The sequence below is a fragment of the Micropterus dolomieu genome, linkage group LG19 (genome assembly GCF_021292245.1).
Source record: "Micropterus dolomieu isolate WLL.071019.BEF.003 ecotype Adirondacks linkage group LG19, ASM2129224v1, whole genome shotgun sequence".
NCBI classification, from domain to species: Eukaryota; Metazoa; Chordata; class Actinopteri; order Centrarchiformes; family Centrarchidae; genus Micropterus; species Micropterus dolomieu.
In genome coordinates this window covers 25,693,790-25,708,677 of record NC_060168.1, presented here as the reverse complement: position 1 = coordinate 25,708,677, position 14,888 = coordinate 25,693,790, and the positions used below count along the sequence as shown (strand labels likewise).

The following is a 14,888-nucleotide window of genomic DNA, read 5'->3' as shown; positions in this document are numbered from 1 at the left end:
GAAGGGACCATGTGCAATTAATAACATAAATGTAAAAATTTGATGCATTACACCAGAGTTAGCCTTAGGCTAATTTACATCTGCAGTCCCCAAATACACTTAAATACTAAATACATTTACTTGGGCCACATTACAAAAAAGTATCATGGATAGCATAACTAAAATATATCATAGTGTGTAGGTTTATGTCACCTTCCCCGTTCCACAATCCTTGCACATGCTGTTATTAATTACTCGGTAGTTATTTGAGAAACTAAAACCATAGACATAACTACTGCTTTAACAATGAGGCAGATGTAAACGAAGGCAAACCCATCTGGCATTGACACAATAGAGAACTAGAGCAGGAAGCCTGTTTTCCACAAATCCAAATTAAGGAAAACAGGCTAAAAGTCTCAGAAAAGATGCTGATTATTAAGACATTAAGTCTAATTGAAGAACCTTGCATGAAGCAATTAACATATTTAAAAAAAATATTCTCTACAGTAAACATTTTTTCCATGCACCTATCTAACCTAACATTTGTGAAGCTCTAAAAATGAACTCTCTGATCTCTACATTTATGTCTGCTGTCATTTATGGTTGAGCTAATGAGCTAACCCCTTGACACGTTGTGAATTTGTTGATGTTTACCTCCTCAGAATTGGGAAAGGTGAGGGAGAGGGGTGTAATATGCACATTAATGAGCATGTCACGCGGACAGCAACTAATTACAATGACGCATTTGGGGCCTCATTTGGTGGCGGTGTCAGCAGTAACAGCCTCCCGGCCATTTGAGTTCCCCTGTTAGTCTGAATTACCATAGTTCCTCTGAAAGTTCTTCTTGTCTGAAAGAGTACGCGTCTGTCAGAGAATGGAGGCAGAACAGCTTTAGATTAGTTTTTCCTTTAACTTTGAGTCAGAGAGGTATGAGAGCATGTTTCTTTTTAGGTGAGAAAGAAAGGCTTTTATCAGCTCCTGTGTGGGCTAACCTGAGATTCATAAGATCAAGCAAGTGTGTTGGAAGATCTAGCAGTAATGGTTTTGTTACCCAGGGTTTTGTTGTTCCTTAAGTGGTCTATCAGGGAATATCCCATCATTTGTTGATAGCAAAACAAACATTAAAATCTGTTAAATCCAAAGAACCCTTTTAACAGTGAATTTTGCAATGACATTCTACCATATGTAGGTTGTACATGCAGTGGCCCAGTGCATACAGAAATGTAAGTGGTTATGTGGCAATATAGTATAAATCCATTGCAAACTAAGTAAATGTCCCTAGAAAATAACAAATGTTTCTGTAACAAAATAGAAGTGAAGCTGCCTTAGTAACAGTAAAACTCAACATGAGAAAGAAAGTTAGTAACTGGGTTACAGTTACTAACTTTCTTTCTCATGTTGAGTTTTAAGATTTATATTGTATAAAAATTAAATTAATTTATTTTGTCAACCGCTTTTTAATGTTTTTAAATTGTGCATCCAAATAAGCAATTCTCAGGAAACAAGCAGGCGCATAGTGGACGTGATGTTGAGGTCAAAATTTGGGGCATGTGACGTCATATAACGGGACATTGAGACATTAGTCTTGTTTGAGATGAGCCAGACCGACGCAGACCTGTGCAATTTTGATCGCCATCTTGCTGAGTGCATGGTAGGATGGTTAGTGATTTTGTCCGACTTGCTCTGAATGCTTGACTGCGTGAGACTTAAGCAGTAACAAATGTATTTAATGAGTACATTTCTGACATTAACTGAACGCATTTGTGCATTCACAATAAATGCAATCTAGTCAAAACCACTGACTGCAGTTGTTTGGAAAAGTAATATGTAGCCTAGTTATGCCTTTTACATGCAGTATTAAGTCTCGCCGAATTGATTTGTTTTAAAATGAACAGACAGTTTAGTCATATTCATTTTAGTTAGTTGTGTTATTTCTAGGAATTCAGGCAGAGGCAGGGAAGGTTGATGCATGGGAAGAAATGATTAGCCTAAGTTATTATTCGGCATCTTTTGGTTTTTTGCCATTGTTGCTATCACTACTGATGCTATATAATATCTTCACTTGATTCTGGTTACATTTTTATGCTTTTATTTATTTGTTGTAGTTGCACTTCAATCTTGTTTGCTTTTTATATCTTTTTTTGTATAGTGGCTTTGGATTTATTATGGGGAAAAATCCTAATATGATCGAATGTTTCTTGATCAGTTTGTAATCGGTAATCTTGTAATTCAATTCAATTCAATTCAATTTTATTTATATAGCGCCAAATCACAACAACAGTTATCTCACAGCGCTTTTCATAAAAGAGCAGGTCTAGACCGTACTCTGTGATGATATTTACAGAAGCCCAACAGTTCCCACCAAGAGCAAGCACTAGGCGACAGAGGCAAGGAAAAACTTCCTTTTAAGAGGCAGAAACCTCGAGCAGAACCATGGCTCAGGGTGGGCGGCCATCTGCCTCGACCGGTTGGGGTGAGAGAGAGAGATGTCAATCATGTCAATCTCCATACAATAATAGTGGGATTTCTGTTGCATCCTCTTCATCAGCAGCGAAGAACACTAATGCTATTTCCGCCATTGCAAGATGACTAAAGCCAACTCCTGAAGAGCAAGTGGCTACTCGTCTATTTCCGAGGGAAGCCGTTGCTCATCTCAAACACTGATTTCCTACTGACTGGTGATCCCCTGACTTTTTCTGTGGCACCATCATGATGTTGATTGAACATTTTTGTTTTTTAATGAAATTTCTCAACAGCTTTTGGATGGATTGCCATGATAGTTGGTACAAACATGATGCATTGTAAACATTTTGGCAACTTGCCAACTAGCTGCTGGGTGCTAGTCAAAAACATTGCCAAATGTTTGATGTTTTGCAACAAACTTTATAAATGTTGAACTCATAGTTCTGCATAAATGGTTATGATTTTTGACGAGTTAGTAGCCTGCCTAAAATCAAGGTTGGAGACTCACGTAGCCTAGAGCATTTTCCTTGCACAAAGTTAATGAATAAAAAACAACCCCAAACTGAAACAGCTGTAATTTGAATTAATATTACACTAGTGGTAAGTTATATACTATTATATGAAATTATATTGAACATAATGAATATATTAATATCAAACTTAAAGTTTAGTATTAAGTTAACAATTTACTTTTAACTTAATGTTATAAAGTTATACTAATACAGTCATTTAGACTAGTTCCTCCTCTAGGTTGTATCTGTGCTACACCGCCTACACTACTTACGTTATTCATCACTCAGTTTATTCTCTTCATCTTTGTTCCCTCCTGCCCTATTTGAATTTTGTTGTATTGATCAAGTGGTCGATGAAAGTTATCACACATATCATTGCAGGCAAGCCCACATTATCTAGTTTAAACCAACTAAAACACAAAATTACACTGTTTCACATGATTTGCTGTAATCTTGCGTACATAAACGTCATAGCCTATGTAAGACAGTTGCTTTTCTCAGGAAAACTGACCAGTCCTTCACATAGAAAACAATAGGCCTATACAGGCTGTTATAGGCAACTGAGAAAGTTGGTGAATGCCTCAATTTTTAGGTGGCGTTACAACCTGATGACATATAGATAAATAAATATATTTAAATTCCTTTTTAAAAACTCAAAAATATATTAAAGGTGTGTGGCTGATTTTATTGGTTACAGCTCAAAGTGGCGTGGCAGTCTTGAAATATGTTGAAAAACTCTAAAGATAAAGGTCTTAAAAAGGTATTGAATTTTACTTCAGGATTCCTGTATATACCCTGACCTAGCCATTAAGGTACCTACCTCACTGTTGTGTTTTTTGCTATTACTATAAAATCAGTTTGGTAAATGCCATGTTCAATGAAGTCAGTAGCTGAAATTAAACTTTGTAAAAAGAAGAAGAATCCCTATTATTATTATTATTATTATTATTATTATTATTATTATTAGAACTGGAGCAAAGCCCCATTGGCTTTCATTCATGCTTACTATTGATTGTGAGGGCCATAATTTACTTTTGTCCCAAAGCACTCTTTTCATCCCATTACGCGCTGCTCATAGCTATTTGGCCAGACTCAGTCTTGGTCTCCATCATCATTAACACCTGCCTGGTCATTAAATTGAGCAGCCAGACAAAGGGACAGAGATTACAGATTCCATCATTGCTCTTCACATCACCCTGGCTAATGATTTGTGTAAAGGTTAGCATAGCAAAAGGCCAAACAGTACCAAAACGTCAGTTACGTTAGTGGAAGTGTCAATGTGTTGCATTGTTTGTACCTTTACCTTTGACATTCATTACACAGCAGAGCCCCTTACTGGTCAATGAGGGCTGACATTGAGTATGTAGTTCATTCTTAAAAACGATCTAGCTGAATTAATACAGGATGTGTTTACTCCCCGGAAACACATCAGGATTTCCTGAATAATGAAACAACATATTTGAATAGCCTCATAATAACTCATTTTGTTGTTAATTGTTAACTGTCCTTTAATAAATTGTGCTTTCTGTGTGTATATGTTTATTTAAATGCATTACATTCTTGTATATATTTTTTACATCCATCTGCTCACTCCTCTAGCCTAGCCTATTGTGGGTGATGTTATTTTTAATTTCACAGTGAATGCATAAGATTTTAAACTGAAGAAATTAACACTAGAAATAATACCCTACCTAGATTGGTTTCTTTCTCTGGCAAGAGACTGATAGATTCAAAGGTAGGTAAGGCTTAGAGCTGCCTGTGGTTTCAATCAATACATTCTAGTCTGTAAAGCATACCTGCCAAAATGGCAGCCGATAGCCTGAAGAGCAGAGCACAAATCAGGAAATAAATTAGGGTCCTCATGTCCTCATTCTGCAGATAGATAACATGAGGAGTAGCTTGAGAAAATCTGCAAGAAAAGGTCAAATTTAAGAGATTATCATTTGCGACAGCTAAATCTGAAGCTAAATAAGTGCAACCTCTTGTCAACATAAACTAAGTGGAATTAACATATTTTTGTTTTAAAGAAGACAAAAGAACAGATGTAATATGATTTGGACAAAGATATTCATGTTTATTCATGTAGTTGGTAAATAAACAAACAATAAACATCATATAAATTCAGACTTACCTGATTAAAGGGACTGGATCAGATGTACAGTAATGTTTAAGTCTTTTGTGTTGACTGAGACTTTATATGCAATGGTAGAGAAGCACAGGGTAAACAAAAAGCAGAATAACAGGGTCTGTCCCCAGTTAGCAGTTGCCAGTCATCGATTTAAGAGGTAGCTTGACTTTTTGGTGCAGTGAAGATTCAATCCCCTATTGATCCTCAGAGTGTCAAGTTCTTGTCAAGGAGGCCTATACCCCTTCCTGATGCAATGCCTTGGCAGGTCAAAGAATATGTCTAAACAAAACAGAAAGATGAGGGGGAAGTGAGAGGGAGACTGCAGTTACTGTATGTGTATATGCGTGCAGATGTGGCGAACTAAGGGGAACGTAATGTATACCAAACAAACGAGTAAAAGAAGAGCATTGATTGTGTGGATAGTTGCTGAAGTATTGTCACTACTGCAAGCTTTACGGGATGTTCACACATATGGACTCAAAAACTGAGACAGAGATAAGATTCTGTTCATTTCAGGTCAAATGGGACCTGGTGTTGCAGCCCGGACCATCCCACTGAGCTAAAAAAACATGCACAATCTGAAATGAAAATCTCCTTGTACACAATGCGAACTACAACCAGATGCGTACCACAAGGTAACAGTAAACACCGCTATTCTCTACTCGGGAAACAAACTTCCTTGTGTGTAGTATGGCAGCTACGGCAGAAAACAAATGTCCAGTTTTAGTTGTGTAAAATTTACCATACCTTTATCAGAGAGGATCAGATCACAGATCAGAAGGCAATGTGTGTTTGGAACAGTCATATGTGCTGTTTTGAAAAGCATTGACAAACAGACTGTTTTACCATTAAGGTATAACGACTTGTATTTGTTAAAACAGATTCTTTTTGGACGGGAGCATCAACATCAGACTGGGAATGAGAATGAGCATTGAGGACACACAAAGGATGGATAGCCCTGGCTCCTGATGTTTTTCCAAATCATAACCCACCAACTGATACAGCCCATGTTTTAACTTCCTTCTTTTTTCATTATGCACCCAGTCACCTTAAGTTCACCACACTTCTGGTCTTTGTCTCTAACTGAGAGATTCTACTCCACCTTTATCTTCCTCTATGACTCTGTGATGCTTCAGTGTGAGCTTTATGCCAACACAGTTGATTAGCTTACTGATGGCAGCTGTGCTCTTCCTCTCCAGGGTCATGCTCAGATCTGCATAAATATGAAAAAAACATGGGTGTATTGGTTTTCACCTCAAACGCACCCACCAGACAGGTGCAAACATAATAAAAAGTGATCCTATTCATATTTACTGGGAAACATAGACCATTGACCCTCCCGTAGTCTACACTTCCAATTCACACATTTGAAGCATTTTCTACCACTTTTAGCCCCACAATAAATATTGCTTTGGATTTAAGTTATATTTAAACTGTCTTGAACCAAACATATTAAATGTATTTTTCTCAAAAGGATAACACTTGCACTCCAGTTGGACCTGCCTACCAATGTCCATTTATCCATTGCCTGACACCTGTGTATATACGCCAGCATGCGTTACTGGCAAGGTGCCTATTGATGCTGTGTTATCTGATGTTCTGTAAATATGAACTGCCAGCTACAATAAACGTTTATGTCAACCTACTAGTGGTAACTACAAGTAGCATATGTTGGGTTTGCTGTTGGTCCAACTGGCATCACAAATTGTTGAAGTGTGTCAGCACAAGCAGTAAATTGAGCAGCAGTTTCACGAGTGTCAGCATGAAAAATCACAGTGTACAGTTTAAACTAATACAATCAACCACACTGGCAAAAGTGAGAACTATCAGTTGTAGTCTGTGGAGGGTTGGTTTTAAAATACTAGAAATGAGTTTGGATGCTGGCATTAAGTTCATCACATGAAGAACACTTCGCATCTGAATCCACTTTTCTGAAATAACTTAAGTACTAGAAATCCAGCAAACAAAAGAGAATAGAAGTTTGAAAAGACCATCATGACTCTTGAATTAAAGACATTAGGAACTGTGGTATGGTATTAAATGGAAATGTCCTCATCACATTTGGATTCAGCTGCTGGAAGACATCAATGGCTTTTTGCGTGTCAATAGGATAGCAGCACTTACTATGACCTGGGGTTATGAAATTATATCAAGTGACTTCTAAAACTTAACTGGTTGTCCAGAACAGTAGGCAAAAGTTCTGTCAAATGATTTAACCTGAAACCATTTTTCCCTGAATCACATCTCCTAGCTTAGCATCTCTCTGATTTGTCTGTGGACACATGTCCTTTATGACATTTGTTGCCAGGGCTCTATGTGTTTACCCAAAATGTTTTGCTTTCAGCTTCTTGTAATATGAAAGTCACAAATTCTGAATATGAGGCCAACAGTACAACTATGACAAAAGTCATATAATGTAATGGTCTATAGCCAATGTTCTAAAAGTTCAATAGTCTTTGTCTCCCTTGGTATAATTACAATACAACCAACCCTTGTTATACTTGAATGTAGCTGCTCAAATGTTTGGACCAGTAATATTGAATAGGGGATCAAAAGAAAAAAGGGGGCTTCATGCTGTGAGTTTTTACAGGGAGAAAAACTATAACAGATTAGATATCTTGTTGTGTTGTGATGTCTGTTTGGATATTTATATTTATTTTAGTCTGTCATTGTTTAATATTGTCTGTCTGTGTTGGATAGTTATTCTTGCCCCAGTTTCCTTGGACACAAAAGCTTTTGAATAAAAATGTGTTCACAAGAGACTTTGTCAAATATTGATGAAATATTATGTAAAAGGTCAACGTGTAGAAATGTGTAAAATGCCAATGTGTAGGGAAGAAAGATGTCTGCATGCTTGAATTGTAACAAAAAATCACAACAATATTATTATCCACCCTTAACATCGAACAGCATAATTTATAGGTCTGGCAAATGAAATAATAAAGGGACAGATATAAGAGTCGACCCACAATGCGTATTAGCAGGGCTGAATTTCTCAAATTGGCAGGTGAACCTCTTCAGCCCATCACCGCCTGAACTCTCACAAATTGCAATGACACAGGGGCTTTTGCAAACCGCACATAGTCAGAATATTCACAGGTACCAAGCCACTCACTGACAGCTTGCTTTATTCCAGCTTAGCTGTTTAATGCCATTTATTCAATGTCAGGTACAAGGGAGAATAAAATAGTTTACAGAAATGATCCATATCATGTTTGATAATACAGAATGGTCACTGGTATTCTGTCAAAACTAGCGGAGAGAAGACAAAGTGACCTGAAGACAAGTGAACAGTTGTCTTATTGAAATGTAATGATATATTGTATTCTAATATAAGTGAATGTTCATTTACCATGGTAAAGTTATGTATTATCCTGAAAATGATACCACATTAGAGATTTATGTACTAACCGTGTTGATACTTTAGCAGAAAAACTCTCAAACCCTTTTACATTTAGTCAGCTATCTGTAGGACAAAGAAAAACAATTTGTATTATGCATACATATAGTATATTTTGTGCACTGCTTGGGTATTTTGTCACATGATTATGGCCACAAATATTTCACAGACATTTTTAGCATGGTATTTTAGTATCACATTAACCACGTAGAAACATAATGGTTTTAGGATGATGTATATTTTTCATTGCGTCCTACACAAAATTCACAGGGTTGGCTAAAAAAATGCTCATTAATATTAGTTAATGGATTAATTAAGTGTTTGTGGCTTGTCAATTATTTGATCTTGTTTACGTCCCTGTAACTACAGTAACAACAACTGTAGCTACTCTTCCTGGACTTCCACATAATGTATTTACAATACTATTAAAAAAATAAACACGACACACACAGACACACACAGGACTTGTGGTCATACTGTCATGATGCCGCTCTACTAAGGAAATGTTTGTTGCTATCTTTTTAATCAGCAGCTTGCCTACAGTGCATTTCATCACAAGTTTTGAAGTCTTAACACCATTGTCATTACTGAAAGATGTCCATCTGCTCTACTTTAGACACAACAATACAAAAAACTTATTACATTTGTATCACCCCATCATGATTTGACAAAAAAGAGGGCATTCAGTTGTGTGATATTAAAGAAATTACAGAAAGCAAAATGTGATAATCTGAGACCCACAACTCCACAGTCAAGTACTTTCCTTATCACATCAGCCAAAAGCAATCCGCATTGCTTGTAGTGATAAGCCAATTCATTTCCAGCTAAGATGAAGGAAATTGAAAAAATGCAAACTTGTCTGTCTAATATTGTTGAATACATTAAATTAATTTAACAGTAAATACATTTACATTTTATTAAATTAGCTAATTGTATTTCACAGACATGAATATCTTATTGACTTACAAACACACATCTTTGAGTCACACCGGCAGTTGCCATTGATGGTAACAAGCAGGACTGAGCACAAAGAAATACCTGTCTAGAAGATGAAGAGAAATCAATTAAAAAGGATGCAGATAAAGTCTGGCATTTCTGCTAACACCCAAGAGATTTTTATCTATGAAACGAATGCTTGAGCTGGGAATGTTCGATTGGGCTGTCCTCTTTGACACCTGGGGCTGCAGGAAAGCCAGGTTATACTGCATTGTTACAAAATATATATGGCTTCTGTGTTAATAATCAGTATTATTATTTTTAAGTTTTTACAGCTTGTTTTATGATATAATCCCCACAGTGTTGCATGACAGGGGTGAATACTGTTGTAACTATTTCTCCCCAAGTAACCTTTGATTTTGAACTTTGATTTTTTTTTTTTTGCAAACCCTTCATACCAAATAACATCTATTTGTAAAGAGGACTTTCTACAACCTAAAAGCATGGCAGACCATTCACAAATATAGGGTAGTACTCTCAGCCATCTGACAGCACTGGATGGAGTTTTTGTACTCCTATAGATTTATGCGTGGGTGCCCTTTAACTTTGAACACCATACATCAAAACAAATGTTTTATAGGGATGCACCGAATGTTTGGCAACCGAAATTAATCGGCGAAAATCGCAAAAAAAGCACTTTCGGTGTTTTTTGTACCGAACATTTACGCTGACATGTTGGCAGTGTGGAAGCATTTTAAAGTGTCCAAGAAAGACACAAAAATAACTGTTTGCAGACACTGTTCTGTTGAGTTGTCTCCCAGCACACATTTGTGGCTGACTTCATAGAAAAGGCAAAACAAAATGGTCTGAGTGTTTCTGTCACTTGTTTGTGAGAAGGAGAGTAAGCTAGCCGCACCTAAATTTGGAGTACAAACATATTCAAGACTTTATGGCAAATCCACTGAAAAGGACCAGTGCGAGCTGTCAGACAGGTTAGCATTTAGTGTTAGTGTTGCAATATGAGAGTCCTACCTGAAGTGAGGCTATGAAGTCTTCATGTTACGCGATACCAAATACAACATTATTTATCAAATTGGGTCGGACTTAATGAATTTAGCACTGAGTAACTTGACTGAAGTTGCGCAAGATGGCTTCAATGATGAAGGAGCGTAAAGTAGGTTAATCAATGTGCAGTTGTCCGTTTAATGAAAACACAGCACTTCATTGTGGTGAAGTTGTTGTAGTGTGAAACTGAAAATAATACAAAAGTGACTATGAAATAATGTACATGAATAATATAAAATACAATGAAATGTGATCAGAAAGATTTTCTATAAACATAGATGAACTAATCTACTCACAAACAAAGCTTCTCCAAGGATAACACAGGCAGATGGAGCAAGATGAAGTGAAGACTTAAAGCATGCTGTTCTCTAGCTTGTTTACAGGAAAGGCTGAACTGATCATGTGACTAACAATCAATGTGACTATTAACAGCCAATGAAAATGCACACATCTAAAATGGCGGGAACAGGTGACAAACAGAAGGAATGCATGTAACATTACAGTGTCTATACAGTATGGAAATAAGATTAATTGGATTATATTCACAGAAAGTATGAAACGTATATTGGGCCTCGGACCCACCCACCATAGTCTCTCCAAATCCTGTGGGAAACACTGAGTAAAAAGCACAATTTGATTATGCACTTTTTATTTAAACAATGGTAAAATAAATGAAAAAAAAGGTGGAAAACCTTATTCGGTATTCGGGGAAGTTTTTCATTATATTCGGTTTCAGCTTTGGCCAAGAATTTTCATTTCGGTACATCCCTAATGTTTTAGATTATATTGTTTATTCAGAAATTTTGAGGGAATCATCTCAGCTATGCAAATTTTTACATTTTAGCATCTAAAACATTTTGATTTGAAGATTAAAATTTTAGTAATATATTTATAGTGTCATTTTTAGAATTAAGAGGAATGAAGCAATGATACATAGATGACTTATTGCGTGATGCAGTTGTATTTCATTTCCTGACTCAAGCTGTTCCGCTCATTTGTTTGTTGAGGCAAAAGTCCAAATACTTAATTCATAGGCCTGAGTCATTTTGTCAGACTTTGTCAAGTGAAAGAAACATTAAGCCACTTGAATAAAATAAAATAATAGCAGATTCCTGAGGGCATAGTGCTGCACAAATGGTAGGGATTTGCATGAAACAGATAAAATATGATAACAGTAGATATGTATAAATGTTCATGGGTCACACAGATGGGCAGAGTCGAAACAGACATTTGCTGGGGCGCTTAGATTAAGAATAAGTCATCACAGCAGTGAGCACACAATGACACAGGCACACATGCTAAACGTCATGCTGAATTTGTTGATTGTTATTTTGGCAAACCTAGCTTTTTATTAGAAAGAAGCAGTTTCTTGCAGTAAAACACTATTACACAGTGCTAAGGGACAAATTGGGGAGTTACTTTGAGACAGATTTATTTGAGAAGTAACATAATTCTAATTGTCCAGAAACCAGCATGCCATCTGCATCATCGTCACCCATGAAATTAAATTTTCACAAGACTAGCTCTGAGTTGATAGAAAATGCTTCAGGTAATAAAAGAAAGAATAAAAAAAATCTCTGTTTTGATTTCTTTTCACAGCGGTCAGTAATATAGTCACATTTCTTGGGACAATACAATCATAATAGTGATATTTAATATACAATCATTCAAGTTCTGTGTTTGTTAAGTTTCAAATGCATGGTCTGCAGGTAGCTGAGTTGATGTCTACCTCATTACCTTGCTAACCTTACCCTTCAACGTGAAGATAGGGGTGATGTACTGTAAGCGTTTTACGATGTAAATTCTGAGGTAACAACAATTGTGCCATTTAAAGATAGTTTAGGAAAAAAAACATTTCTGCCTTTCATTTCCTTCAGAAACTTATACTGGTTGCTTTGCATCAACGGCGTGTAAGCAGCAGTCCATTGTTCTGCCCACACTTTTTGAACACTGTACAGATCTATGTTGTACTGTAAATATCAACATGACAAGGTAACTTGCTCGTCATAAAACCAATAAACAGAACAATTCATCTGTTCTGTTTATTCTGCCAATAAGCAGAACAGATAAAGCAAAGCAAATATCATGTCATCATGTCTTAGTAGAAATTGCTAGCTTCCTTATACAGGTAATTTTAGTCTTAGAATACAATTTGTTTTTGTGCTCTCTTTGCAGTTTGCATGTGTAAGGACTAGAGTGAGATGTAACTGACAGGACAGCAGGTATGCTTCCTTGCATGGCTGGAACTGTGAGGCAGGTGTGGAAAGATTCACAGGCCCACTGAGTGACAGAATAATGCCCCTTACCTCCTCCCTCCTCCCACATTTTATTTGATTCTAAGTCTCATATCAGTGGTGCTATCAATGTTAATGAGATTATGGCAGGTTACCTCACTCATCTTTGTTTACCCGACATATTAGCCTAATTACTGAAGCTGAATTCAAAAAGACTCAATTAATTAAAGCTACTGTCTACTGCTTAAAAGTAAATTTCAGTTATCTAAAATTTCATGTAATGTCAGGACTAGAGAACCTTCACTAACAAGTGAATAACACACGATGACAATCAGCATTACAGCCTATTTTGGTTTGCACATTTTTTAGCTGTGGATTAAAACAGCACAACCAAAATAAATTATGTAACAACAGGATATAGTAATGGTAGTGGAGGTTTAACCATAATTTGATTATACAATACTACAGTCACATACAGGAGTTATTCTACTGGCTCACTTAATCCATTCTAACTGCCGCCTGAGCTGCAGACCTTCATGTTGTCATCACAATATGATGTACTGCAGCAAGGATTTTTTATGTAAAGAGGTGTTATTTATGTTGACAGTCTTGCCATCAGATCCTATAAATGCCATGACTTAATTACTTCCTTTCAAATTGCTTCATCATAGTCAGAAAAAGGTCTATTAACATTTTGAACTTTCTGTACGGGCATTTTTAAACGTGGATGAATGTCTACCGCTTGCTGCTATCTTGGACAGGAGCCAGGAATTCAAAGAGGACTGTGTGAAGCTGAGATGCAACATGGGCATCCATATATAGTTGAAAATATTCACTTTCCTTTCAGCTCACCACATTTGGAGAACTTTTCTTTTTGTCTCTCCGGCTCTCTAGATGTTTGGCAATCTTCACAAGCGTTTTGGTGAGCAGGTTAGCTCTCTAAAACCTCACATCTTCCAGTAGCTAAACAACCTCATGTGTACTGGCTCATGGAAATTGAGACATCCAGCACAATGCAGTACTATATTTCCATAAGTCTTCTTTCTCAATCTGCTTTCATGGAATCCTTTTTGATCATGTGCAATCCCTCCTCAGTACCTGGCTGCTGACCATTTTTCACACACAAATGTCCATTTGGCACGAAGAGTGCAGCAGACATGATTCTGCTTAACATTTCCAAGCCGGACAAATTGGGCTAAGATACCAGCTGTTAAGCATGGGAAGGCTAATCAGTTTAGCAGAATGCTGAGGATTATGCAGTCAAAGTCGAGTTGTTGTTCTAAACACAATATACTGCAGAGGACAACACATCTACTGTTGGTTTCGTTATATGAGCTATTTCCTCTTGTTCATTCTGGAGGCTTGTCTTAGCCTTGTTATTTGCTTGCTGCTGTTTACCACAGGCCTGTTGTGAAGGAAGTGTCCAATTAACTGTGGATTTGGTGTCATGTGCTATCACATAAGGGTTCCCAGAGTCTCACGTCATATGTGCGCTTGTGTGGCAATGAAAGAGGGCTCTAGGGTAGCATTTTTAAATCACTGCCCTCAGCTAAATGTACTACATGAAACATTGCATGTCTGCATGCGATAAAAAGAAAGAGACAGAGTTTCAGAGAGACTGAAAGTGTCTGTAAGACAGCCTGTATGTTCTATATACACTATGATTACATATATGACAACATTATTATTACAATATTACTAAGACACACTGCAAATAAAATAGATATTTCTATTCCTTACAATTTATAGGCCCTGCCTATCCATGTTTTTCTTTGAGTGTCATTTTAACTAAAATAGGTTAATTGACTGCAATTCATCAAAAGATCTTTGTCTTTAATCAACCATATAGCTGTATTAATTGGATTCCAGTGTAGATTTGCTACTTTACATTTACAATAACCTTTAACAAGTCTTCTGATAAATAATTCAACATGCTTTTATGCTTTTACTCCACTAAATTGTTGCCTAGGCTTGTCAGCCATTACCTGTCAGTCCGTGAAATTCATCAAAATACTGAATGAAGGTACATATTGCACTAATATGTTTAAGGCTACACAACTGAGTTTAAATCAACACAATCATCCAAAACATCTTAATTCCATCTATGCCTACTTACATTGGAGTGTTTCTGGGGCATTAGTGTACCAAGCAGTGACTGCTCTCTCAAATTG

The 14,888-nt window shown here is 36.7% G+C and overlaps 1 protein-coding gene across 16 annotated transcripts in view; it reads left to right on the top strand.

The window, feature by feature from the left end:
- lingo2 (leucine rich repeat and Ig domain containing 2) overlaps window positions 1–14,888 on the top strand; it is a 241,994-nt gene that overhangs the window by 64,048 nt on the left and 163,058 nt on the right. For 2 of the 16 annotated variants that reach the window (XR_006821911.1, XR_006821913.1), the window contains exon 5: window positions 5,964–6,692. The exons of 13 other annotated variants lie outside the window; for them this stretch is intronic. The gene's annotated coding sequence lies outside the window, so the exon portion shown is untranslated. Of the gene's footprint in view, window positions 1–5,598; window positions 5,718–5,963; window positions 6,693–14,888 lie in introns of those variants that run through there. One more of the 16 variants, XR_006821912.1, reaches the window with a different exon arrangement.